Source organism: Nicotiana tabacum, chromosome 23 (assembly GCF_000715075.1).
Source record: "Nicotiana tabacum cultivar K326 chromosome 23, ASM71507v2, whole genome shotgun sequence".
In the NCBI taxonomy this organism is placed as follows: domain Eukaryota; kingdom Viridiplantae; phylum Streptophyta; class Magnoliopsida; order Solanales; family Solanaceae; genus Nicotiana; species Nicotiana tabacum.
In genome coordinates, this window is record NC_134102.1 from 16,683,523 (window position 1) to 16,695,599 (window position 12,077).

Sequence of the window (12,077 nt, forward strand, 5' to 3'; positions counted from 1 at the left end):
TTCATAATCATAAAAATACGGGTTTCAGCTCTTTTCATATTTTCACGGCACTTCGTGCCCATAATTAAATTATCATATTTCCCCGGCACCTCGTGCCCATTTTTCATATCACATCTACATAGACAGTTCACGTGCCAATAATAAAAACCATCATATTTTCCCCGGCACTTCGTGCCCATGTAATATCTCAACTACAGGGACAATTCATGTGCCAATATCATCATTATTTACTCATGGCACCTCGTTCCCACATTTCTTTTCATAATCCGCCTGGCAATAGCCACATGCTCCCAATTTCAACATAAATCAGACTATTATCAATTTACCAACAACAAGACAAATTGCACAAGGTATAAAAATAAACACAAGGAAAATCACAACATCACATAAAATCACCAATGCAACCACTCCACATCATCACATATCATCCCTGACAATCGCTACCCTTATCTCTCCTATAGCCAACGACCCGGCCGATCGTTTTGAGAATTTAAGTCCCGTCCGGTGGCATAAGGCCCTGAGCAGCTTCATATTATGTGTGTTGACTTGCGTGCGTGGTTGAATTCGGTTACCGGATGTTTCAGAGTGATTTGGGACACTTAGTCCCTAAAACGGAAGCTTAAGTCTTAGGATTTTGACCGTAGTCAGAACTATGTGAAAACGACTCCGGAATAGAGTTCTGTCGGTTCCATTAGCTCCGATGGGTGATTTTGGACTTAGGAGCGTGTCCGGACTGTAAATCCAAGGTCCGTAGCTGATTTAGGCTTGAAATGGCGAAAGTCAAATTTTTGAAAATTTGGACCGGAAGTGGGCTTTTTGATATCGGGGTCGGAATGCGATTTCGAGAGTTGGAACAACTCCGTTATGTTATTTAGGACTTGCCTGTAAATTTGACGTCATTCCAGATTGATTTGATAGGTTTCAGCACGGGTTTTAGAAGTTGAAAGATTTGAAAATTTATAAGTTTGATTCATGGTGCAATTCGTAGTTTCGTCATTGTTTGATGTGATTTGAGACCTCAAGCGAGTCCGTATTAGGGTATGGAACTTGTTGGTATGCTTGGACGAGGTCCCGGGGGCCTCGGGTGTGTTTCAGACGAGTTTCAGATGTTTTTCATGGTTTTGAACAGGTCTGGTTCTGGGTGTTTTCGCACCTACGACGCTTGGAGCGCAGGTGCGGATCTGCTTCTGTGTGAGCCTGGTCACTTCTGCGATCCTTGAGGCCTGGGAGCTTGCTCGCTTCTGTGGAAGCTTGCATGCAGGTGCGAAGGCCGCTTCTACGGTCCCTTGATCGCATCTGCGAAGAAGCTCGCTTCTGCGTTCCCCCCTTTCGCTTCTGCGGTGCCGCTGGTGCTGCTGTAAATCCGCAGATGCGGTTCCATGCCTGGCCAGCTGAGTTCGTAGATGTGGACTCTTTCTCGCAAATGCGAGTGCGCAGGTGCGTCTCCTAGTCCGCAGATGTGGAAATCCTGGCAGAAACATTAAGTCGAGGGTTTTGCCATTGTTTTTTCATATTTTGAGTTTTAGACTTCGGTTTTGGGAGCTTCCTTATGGATTTTTCAAGCAAATTGATTGGGTAAGTGTTCTACAACTAGAATTTATTTATTTCCACGATTCTATCTTTATTTTTATTATTTAATTTGTGTTTTGAGTTGAGGAAAATGGTGGTTTTTGAAGAAAATTTTCAAAATGAAAAATCACGATTTGAGGGACAAAATGGTATCGAAATTTGATGATTTTAGTATTTTGACGATTTGAGTGAATGGGTGTTCGTATTTTGTGACTTTTACCCGATTTCGAGATGTGAGTCCGGGTCGACTTTTTAGGGCGGTTTCAGAATTTTTGTTAAAATATTGATTTCACTAATTAGATGAGTCTATTATGGTTGTATTCATGATGTGCAATTTGCGTTTGGCTAGATTTGGGCCATTCGGAGTTTGATAATCGAGGAAAGGGCATTCTTACGGACTGATTGAGCTTGGTTCGAGGTAAGTATCTTGCCTAACCTTGTGTGGGGACTTCCCCTTAGGATTTGAGTCTTCTATGTTGATTGTAGTCTGTGTACACGAGGTGACGGGTGCGTGCACGGACTTATTTGTGGAAAGTTGTCCTTTTAGGGTTCTTAGGTCCTTGTATTCATTGAATATGCAGTTGTTCTTGTTATGATTATATATCTTAAGTACTAGATTCAAATCTACCTGCTTAATTAGAATCAATTGCTTCATGATCCACTATTATTGTTACTTGATTCATATGTGCCTTAATTGAAACTGTTATCTCTTTTATTGCCATGCTATCTTTTCATAACTGCTTATCTTTATTTGAAATTTATATTATTTCATCCTATAATTGTTCAGTCTTAATTGAGGTTATGATTATTTTTTCGCTGCTTATCCTTAATTGAATTGTTGAATATCCTTCGTAATTTCCTTAACCTTAAAAGAAGTTTAGATATCCTATATCTTAGTCGACTTGTTTTATTTGGCATTATTTGATTCGTGTTAGCTTCTATGTTGTTGAAGTGTATATTGTGGGATCGTTGTTACACATTAGTTTTCCCTTTGTTGAGATGTTCTTTTTACGCCTAGCATTCTTTATTGTGGTTATTCCTTGTGAATTGGTTCTATCGTTTCTTTGTGAATTAAAGTTCTTGAGTTGATTTACTTGTCGTACTTTGTATTATTGTCATTGTTGTTGTTGTACTTGTAGTGGTGATGCACGAGGTTTCTACTGTGCGGTTGTTATTATTGTGATGCATGAGGTTTCTGCCGTGCGGTTGTTATTATGGGGTTGCACGAGGTTTCTGTCGTGCTATTGTTACCATTGATATATGCACATGCAGCGTGCTGTTGTTACTATTGATATTTGCACATGTGGTGTGACAAGGCGGGATATATATATATGTGGATTGCGCATGTGGCGAGACAAGATGAGAATATTATTATGCACGTGTGGCGAGACAAGGCAAGCATTTATGTTACTATTGCATACGTGGCGAGACAAGATGGGCTGTGTCAGGGATTGATTTGTGATGATTTGTGGCCTGGGGGCATTCTTGTTGTTGATATTTGTGAAGTGGTATACATACCTGTGTGAGCTTTATCTTGTGAAAGCTGTGAGAAAATATTATACATGTTGTCCGTTCTTTTTTCTTATGCTTATTTGTTGATATGGACTATGGTAGGACACTTGCACAAGCATACACGTAGTTAAGCATTCTTATCGGATAAGAGGTGTTCTTGATATTGTTGAGCATAGATGCTCACCATTGTTTACTTGCCTTCTATGTGAGAATGACTCTATTGGCACGTGAGTCGTCAGTGCGGTTATGAGATGTTATGAGGGCACAGGATGCCAAGTGTTAGAATTCAGGTATTGAGACCCGTGAGTTGTGATTTGTCCGAGGTTCGGTACCCCGTGGAGTTATTGACAAAAACCTGATGTAAAAGCATTTGTAGTTGCTGAGTTATTACTTGTCCTTGCTGTATTTGTGATTTCGGATTTAGATTATGTTCCATTCACCTTTCTGTGTCATTTTCATGATATTCCGCTGATACTTATTGTTTCCTTCCTTATTGCTATCACTTTACTGTAAGCCATATTGCATAGTCTTTATGTGACATCATACTTCTGTTGTTCATGTACTTATATTTGTTCAGTTTATTAGACCAGTGGGTGTCTTGACTGTTCCTCGCCACTACTCCACCGAGGTTAGTCTTGATACTTACTGGGCACCGCTGTGGTGTGCTCATGCTACTCTTCTGTACATTTTTGTGCAGAACCAGGTACTTGTTCGTTAGCTAGCTGTGTGAATTGTTGCTGTGGAGACTCAAGGTAAACCTGCTGCTGCATTCGCAGGCTTCAGAGTCACCTTCAACTTTTCGTTTTGCACTGTTTATTCTTATTTCTGGACAGTTGTATTTAGAAGTTTTCTATTAAATACTCTGTAGAGCTTATGACTTGTACTACCGATTTTGGGAATTTTAAGAGATTCTATTTAATTAATGTTGTTGTTTTTAATTATGGTTAGGCTTACCTAGTCCTTAAGACTAGGTGCCATCACGATACCCAAACAGAGGGAAAATTGGGTCGTGACACCTATAGCCACCCTTATCACTCCTATAATAGCCTCCTTTATCCCTCCGCCATGACAATATCAATAGCCACCCTTATCTCTCCTAAAGCCACCCTTATCCCGCCGCCCTGACAATATCAATAGCCACCCTTATCGCTCATATAGCCACTCTTATCGCTCCACCTAGACAATATCCCAACACACATAACAACAGTGAAATGCCACCCTTATACCCACATAATATCAACAGTGGAATGCCACCCTTATATCCTCAAAATAATAACTCAACAATTTACACAAAATATTATCATAGCAACATAACAAAAATTAATTTATAGCACAATTTGCCCAATGGCCACAACCAATTCCAAAGATATAACAAATCAATTAATTTTACAATAAATAGCCGAAGGCTCCACACAATGTGTATAAGACCTCAAAAACAATCAACATTGATAGAAATTACACAGCATAGGGCAACGCTTTCATTAATCCAAATTCTCAATAATTATATATCCACCTCTTCTTAAGCTTATTTAATTTATTATTTGCAGTGGAAAAATTCATAATGAAATTAAATTCCAAGAAATATCAAACCATCAATCTCACGGAATTCACATAAATATATAAATAACATTCACATCAAATCATCATATAAAAACAAATTCAATAAATGCGAATTGAGGTATGGCAAATAGATGATTAAATAAATGCTAACAATTATCCAATTTACTACACAATATGCCCAAGACTTTAACTCAATAAATTTTGCACATATAAGCTCGAGTACGTACTCGTCACCTCGCGTACACGGTTTTTCACATTTCACAAATGGCACATAAGACTCGATGCCTAAGGGATAATTCCCCCACTCGAGGTTAAGCAAGACAATTACCTTTTTGAATTTATGTCGATATTCCAAAATCGCCCTCTTGCTTGAATTGACCTCCGGACAGCTCAAATCTATCCAAATTAATTGTATAACTTCATTAAAATTTATCGAAAACAATTCCAGATAATAATACGTCGACTTAAAAATTTATTCCAAAAAGTCAACGCGGGGGCCCGCCCTCGGAACCCGACATAAATTTTACGAAATCCTAACACCCATTCCGATACAAGTTCAATCATACCAATTTTATCCAAAATCTGACTCTGAATCGGTATTCAAATCCCAAAAAATTATTTTTATGAAATTTCTACAAATTTTCCCAAATTTTCCATCTCAAAATACTGATTAAATGATGAAAGCAATGATATATTCATGTATGTTAACTAAATCTGAATTAGAATCACTTACCTCGATGAATTTCTTGAAAATCCCACGAAAGATCGCCACAAACTGAGCTCCCTAGGTCCAAATGTAAAATAATACCCAAACCCTCGGTTTTATAATATGCAATCTGACCCCTCATTGTGCTGACCGCACATTCCAGGTGTTGCGGTCACACTCCAAATTGTGCGGCCGCACTTCATCACTCTACACTACCAGGCTTCAGTAAAATGCCCATAACTTTCTATACAAATGTTCAAATGATTCGTTCTAAACCATTCTGGAAACTAGATTCAAAGAGATACAACTTTTGTTTTTGAATCATCTCTATATTCATTGTAGATTAAAAGATATAAGCCTCCGAAGTTGGACCATCGAACCTGCAGAACCTCTGATGTGCGGCCGCACACAAAATTGTGCGGTCCGCACTTTTCCTCTGGGGTGCGGCCGCACACAAAATTGTGCGGTCCGCACTTGTCCTCTACGGTTCGCGCTTTCCCTCTGAAGTGCAGCCGCACTCAAAATTGTGCGGTCCGCACTTTTTTAAAAGTTCTGGTACAACATTAGAGTGCCGAAATGTCCTATCTCGCTCAAAACTCACCCCGAAACTCATTTGGAACCTCCCGGACACAAACCATATATGAATTTCAATCATAAAGCACGCTACGGACCTGCTCGCGCACTCAAAACACTGAAAAGATGTCGACTTGACCCGATATTGACCATGGTCAAACTCCAAAATTTCTTAACTTTACTAATATCTCAACCAATGACCCAAAAATACACCCAAGCCCCTCGGGACCTCAACCAAATATACCAACACGTCCCAAAACACAATACAAACTTAGTGGAGGATTCAAATCATGTCAAACATTGTCGGAATTATGAATCGTGCCTCGAATCGAATTATGAGTTTTCGAATCTTCCAACTTCTATATTTTGTGCCGAAACATATCAAATCACGTCCGATTGACCTCAAATTTTGCTCACTAGTCATAAATGACATAATGGACCTATACAAATTTTCAGAACTAGATTCCGACCCCGATATCAAAAGTCAACTCCCTGGTCAAACTTCTCGAAAAATCAAAATGTTCGCCATTTCAAGCCAAAATCCACTACAGACTTCTAAATAATTTTCCGGACACGCTCCTAAGTCCAAAATCACCATACGGAGCTATTGGAATCATCAGAATTTGAATCCGAGGTCGTTTACACATAAGTCAAATCTCCGGTCAACTCTTTTCATTTAAGCTTCAAAAATGAGAATTGTTCTTTTAATTAAATTTCGAATCTTCCGATAATCAAACTCGACCACACCCGCGGGTCATAATACATATTATGAAGCTTCTCTAGACCTTAAGTCACTAAACAGGGCATTAATTCTTAAAATAATAAGTCGGGTAATTACATTTTCCTTCGAATCTTCATACTTCCCTTCAAATCTTCATATTTCCCAGATCACGATGGCTAAAACTTCCAAGTTAGTGCCTCAGTAGGCTACTTATTCATCTTCCACCCGGCTGCATATGTCGATGTGGCTACTCCCGACCGACCGATCGTTTTGAGCTCTAGCGCATTGTTCGGCGGTTTGAGACCTTTAGTAGCTTCACTTCATATTTTATGACTTGTACGGGTGGTCGGAATTGAACTTCAGGGAGTTCGGAGTTGATTTGGAAAGAAATATTTTATTTCGGAAGCTTTAATTTGAAAGAATTGACTAAGGTTTGACTTTTGAGTAAACGACCTCGAAATTGGGATTTGAACGTTCCAATATGTTTGTATGATGATTTCGGACTTGGGCGTATGTTCGAGTTGAGTATCGGATCGCCCAAGAGCATTTCGGTGCTTATTATGAAAGGTTGGCATTTTGAAGGTTTAAGGATTTCCTATGTTTTCTTTGAAGTGGGATTTGGTGTTATTGATGTTAGTTTGGGATTCCGAGCCTTGGAATAGGTTTGTATTGTGATTTATGACTTGTACGCAAAGTTTGGCTTCATTCCAAAATGTTTTGGTACGGTTCGTACGCGTTCGCCGAAGTTTGAAAGCTTAAAGAAGGATTTTGATCGATGATTCATAGTTTTGATGTTGTTTGGCATGATTTGAGACCTCAACTAAGTTCATAATGTATATTGGGATGCATTGGTATGTTTGGTCAAGGTCCCGGGGGCCTCTGGTGGATTCCGAATGGTTAACGGATCAGATTTTGGACTTAAGGAAAAGCTAGAGAATTCTGGTTGCTAATGGAACTGCTTCTGCGGAAGCTTCATCGCAGAAGCGGCTGGAAGTGAACTGAGTAGAGGCTGCAGGTGCGAAGGAATTCCCGCACCTGCGTGATCACAGATGCGACCTTTGGAGTGTAGAAGCGGAGGTTGGCCAAGAAGGTCTGGGCCGCAGAAGTGGGCTTGGAAGCGCAGGTGCGCGAGCACAGAAGCGCTTGAGGCCCGCAGAAGCGGAAGCGCAGGTGCGCTACTTGGGGCGCAGAAGTGAGGGCTGTTGGTTTGAGCTAGAGCAGCATCTACGATGGGTCTTCCGCAGGTGCGGAGCCGCAGAAGTGGCCACTGTTCCGCAGGTGCGAGGAAGCGCTGGGCAGCTTGATTTTTATACAGGATTTGGTGAATTTTCTCTCATTCTCTCTTGGCTTGGGCGATTTTTGGAGAACTTCAACTGGAGATTTTCACCATCTATGTCAAGGTAAGTAATTCCCACATATTGTGAGTTGAATACATGGTTTATATATGGATTTGAACATGAAAATTAGTAGAAATTGTTGGGAGTTTGGTAGAAAACCTAGAATTTGGTATTTTTGGATTTTGACCACGAAATTGGATATGGAATTGGGAATAAATCATATATTTTAGTTCGTATTGTTATGAGTAACGTTTATCTTCAAAAAGTTTGGGAATCCGGGCATGCGGGCCCGATGGTTGACTTTATCGACTTTTCGGGGGGAGTTGGAAATTTGTTTAAAATGATTTATTACGAGTATTGGAGTATATTATTATTGGTTTGCATATTTGTTTGACTAGTGTCGGATCGTTTGGCCTTAAACTGAAGAGTTAGAGAGGCGTTGGAGCCGGTTATGGAACTTCGGAGCGAGATAAGTCTCATGTCTAATCTTGTGAGGGGGAAACTACCCCTAGGTGATATTTATTAGTATGTGCAACTAGTTGTGAGTACTGGGTACACACGAGGTGACGAGAGTCCTTACGTAGTTAAAGCATAATTATGTCCGGGTAGACTTAAGACTTTATCATATAATGTTTAAATTGTTTGGACTTATTTTGATAGTTTAATTAATTAAAATTTTAACTGAAATTGATTTAGAAACATATAAACATATTAGGCCGAGCTTTATCACCTTGAGTTGTCGCTAAGATATTTGATAAATGTAAAGGAGTATATTTATTATTGTACCCATGTACTATATTGTAAGCACGTGCCTCGTGATTCGGTGATTTCCTTCCTTTCTTGTAGAATGGGCCAATGCCTCGGCAGTATAATAGATGCATCTATGGTTCATGTCACTCGACCCTCAGCAGTGTACACATTATTCTAGATCGGTCCGAAAGATCTCGGCATAATCGTGCGTTATATAGCTGGTAGCTCGAACACTCACGGGATTATCTTTCCACTGATGCCCGACATTTTATATGGTATTCCTTATTCATTTGATATTGGCACTTGACGTATTCCTTATAGAATACAAGATTGAGAAATTCATACGTTAAAAGAAATATTTGGAAGATTACGTAACTTACAAATTTACCCCATTATTGTTGTGCGCTTCATATCTGCTTATGATTTATTATATTGTCTTATTGGACCTCTAGTAAGTGTCGATGTCGACCCCTCGTTACTACTTCTCCGGATTTAGGCTAGATACTTACTAGGTACGCGTTGATTTACGTACTCATGCTGCACTTCTGCACTAAATGTGCAGGATCTGACAAGTTCATTTGGTGATCATCTTGGCGCGTAGGCGCACCTATTGAGGGGACCTTACGTGAGCTGCATTCCAGGCTACGCATCGCAGTCCACCGAGTCTCCATCGTACTATTTATTTTATCGTGTCTTATCTACATTCTAGACAGATATTGTATTATTATTGTACTCTTTAGAAAATGCTCATACATTTATGACACCGAGTTTTAGGGCTATACTAGTTGATGCTCACGGTTTCGTATATTATTATCGCCATTCATTTCTTTTATAAACTACAAATGTTGTACGTTCCCATGGGGTTAGAAGTGTACATCTCTCTCTTATTAAAATCTATTATTTCGAAAGTAATAAAACGAGTAATTAAATTGATAAATCACGGTTGGCTTGCCTGACGGTGGTGTTAGGCGCCATCACGGCCTATAGTGGATTTTGGGTCGTGACAGCTCCGGAGCTCCCCATGAAAAGTTTCATACCCGGGGGGTTGCTCTATCGGGGATGACTTCAAGTCGTGAAGGCCTCTAGCCAACAAGACCGGGGTGAGGGAGCATCGAGATAGATATGCTATGTCACCGAAGAAACCCTACATGTAGTCTTAGCAGACTGTAAGTGGGAGGGTAAAAATGTGGTTGTCCCCGGGCTCAATGATGATATAACTACTCACGTGAAGGGGTATCTGAGTGTTTACACTTACCCCTTCACGCTCGTCCCTGTAGACCCTGTAGTTCTTGCTTTATAAAAGAGATACGAGGTATGCCTTGGGCAAATCCACCCATCCTTCTGGAGGATTGTGATCCACTTGTGTCACTTCATAAATAACACTGAGTCTCATCGGTTCATCCTCGACTACCTACTACGTTTGTACAGTCCCTGAATCTTCCGAGGGGGACTGATCAAGCTCGTCCACCAAGCAAGTAAGGCTCCTTTCTCGAGCATTGACGAGGACCGAGACCGAGGCTGGCAGGGACGGTTCATTCAGATGAAAACCGAAGACCTGATTCCCCCCGAGTTTATGTCGTTCCCCGAGGAGTGGAACGCATCCCCTAAGTATTGTCTTTCTTGGGTGTTTCTTCCCTTATATTTCTTTTTCTCATCGCTTGTGTTTGTGGTCATGCAGTCGTTGCTCGAGTTCCATATGCAATCCCCTCGATTTAACGAGTGGATCGAGGGGATTTATAAGTAGATGCCTTACTCTGAGCGCGCATGGCGCAAGCTTTCGAAGGGAAGATGGGAGGCCCTTTCTCATGGTGAGGTTCTTTCCTAAAACTGTTAATATCACGCTTTTTACTTACATAGTGCTAACTTTTCATTTTTTTCTTGCAGTCAGCCTAAGACCACTAAACTTAGGCCGATTGATGAGGATGAGGACCCGTCCTTGCCTGCCGAGCCCTCCGTCTCGGGACAGCCCGGGGATTCCGCAAAGGATTAGAAGAAGAAAACGAGAAAGTATACAGGTTACCCGGACCTCGAGGGGTAGAGAAAGAAGAGGGCGGCCACCCGGACCCGAAAGCCCAAGAAGAATACCAAGTCCAGGGCAACTGTCGGGGACTGTGATGGCGCCTAACATTTCACTTGCTAGGCAAGCCAACATTAGAGAATCATTAAACCATTTATTATTCCATTCATTAAATAACCACAATTAGCTAAGATGAAATATAGTGAGAGCGGAATAATATAAAAACTGCATTTAATTACTACCACCCAGATCTGAAGTCACAATCTACGAGCATTCTAGAATTTACTACAAATAATAGTCTAAGAGAAATATAACTATTTGAATGAGGAAAACAATAAAACTGAAAAGATAGACGGGGACTTCAAGGCCTGTGAACGCCGACAGATCTACCTTGAGTTTCCGGATAGAGGGTCCAACAGCAAAAAATCTCGATCAACCTGAGCCCGTACTAAAATTTGCACGGAAAGTGAAGAGTGCAGTATAAGTACAACCAACCTCATGTACTGGTAAGTGTCGAGCCTAACCTCGACGAAGTAGTGACGAGGCTAAGGCAAGGCACCTACAAATCAACCTGTACAGTTTAACAATGTATATACAAATAACAATAATGAAGAGCTAGACAAGAAATATCGGGAGGGGGAAACATGCTGGGGAAAATACGAGATAAAGAACTATAGCAGAATGATAACTGAAACAACCAATGTACTATGAATCAACAGGAACACAAATACAGTAAAGGAAAAATATCACGGCATCACCCTTCGTGCATTAACACTCACAATGTGGCACGACATCACCCTTCGTGCTTTTACACTCACAATATGGCACGACATCACCCTTCGTGCATTAATACTCACAATATGGTACGACATCACCCTTTGTGCTTTAACACTCCCCCTTACCATAACCCTTCGTGCTTTTACACTCACAATATGACACTGCATCATCCTTCGTGCATTAACACTCTCCCTTACCATAATGCAATGCATAAATAATAACAGGGAGATAGAATAACAAGTACAAGACTTACTTCAACATTTGGTTCCACAATATCAATCTCAACTTTGAAATAAATACTCAATTATCACAAGAAAATCCGTAAACATGATAAGAACGATCAATTTAACAACACTAGTATAAACACGTAGCAATTAGGCATAGGAAAGAGACAATATTAGAAAAACGGGAGAAACAGGGAAAACAGGAAAATTGGCGGCGCATAAGTACTCGTCACCTCACATATACGCCGCTCACATGAATTTCACATAACAAAAAGTCTGAGGTTCCTAATTCCCTCAAGTCAAAGTTAGACACAATACTTACCTCGCTCCG